This window comes from Prunus avium, chromosome 2 (genome assembly GCF_965620075.1).
Source record: "Prunus avium chromosome 2, drPruAviu1.hap1.1, whole genome shotgun sequence".
In the NCBI taxonomy this organism is placed as follows: domain Eukaryota; kingdom Viridiplantae; phylum Streptophyta; class Magnoliopsida; order Rosales; family Rosaceae; genus Prunus; species Prunus avium.
This window is the reverse complement of record NC_142285.1, coordinates 24086099-24086999: the sequence shown is the minus strand read 5'-3', so window position 1 is coordinate 24086999 and position 901 is coordinate 24086099. Positions and strand designations below refer to the sequence as shown.

Genomic DNA, 901 nt, shown 5'->3' with positions numbered 1-901 from the left:
TACACCTTATAAGTTTATAGAACGTGGACATCCAAAACATTGTCAAATGAGTCGTTACTATTGTAAACCCTTGTCAATTATTAAATAGTATATGGCTCCCTGTTTGTCAATTTTGTGCTCACTGTTTGTCAATTGGATGCTCACTGGTTATCAATTATGTGCTCCCTGTTTGTCAATTACTCACATCGCCTTGAATATTGGTAATACTCTAGAAGTAATTACTTAAAATGCAAAAAGTTGCCAAACATAATTGCAAAACCTTAACCCATTTACAATTAAATACATCAAATTGTTGTCCTACGAACAATTATTCTTTTCAATTTCATTTTTTAAATATGTAGATCAAGAAAGCCTGAAAAATGCGGTGGGAGAAAAACAGCCAACGAGTGTAGAAGGAAAATAAAAAAATAGAAAGAAAAAAAAAACACTAGGAAGGAATCAAGCTAAAGCCGAAAACACAAGCCCAGCAACATGTTCCCCAACCCAGCTCAACTTTTGCAACTCCACCGTCCTCAAATCAATCTCTGCCGCTACATGAGCACCGTGATTTAGATGTCTGGGAATCCAAAACCAATCATCGAACCCAGCTTCTAATTTCATGATTTCATTTATCAAGGAGCAAGTTTCAATCCCTGTTTTACACACCACAATCCATAACAGCACATAACTCATTAATTTCTCAAATCTCAATTTCAATTCCAAGATGTAATTTGCTAATAAAGTTAGAAAATTGATTATAAAAATTACGAGTAGAAGATTGAGCGCTAGTATTGATTTCATGGAATGGACCCATATTTGATTCTAACTCTGACTGTCGGTGGGAGGGGCCATGTTTGAACCAAGAAACTCAACATGAAAGAGAGAGAAGAGCAGCAGCGAAATAAGAGAGAGAAGCTTCACA

The 901-nt window shown here is 35.7% G+C and overlaps 1 long non-coding RNA gene across 1 annotated transcript; it reads right to left on the bottom strand.

Moving 5' to 3' along the window:
• Positions 1 to 284: 284 nt before the first annotated feature.
• LOC110773854 (uncharacterized) lies at positions 285 to 901 on the bottom strand. Its single transcript, XR_002529372.2, has 2 exons — positions 748 to 901; positions 285 to 632 (listed from the first exon to the last, which is right to left on the bottom strand). It is a non-coding gene; the product is annotated as an uncharacterized LOC110773854 (long non-coding RNA).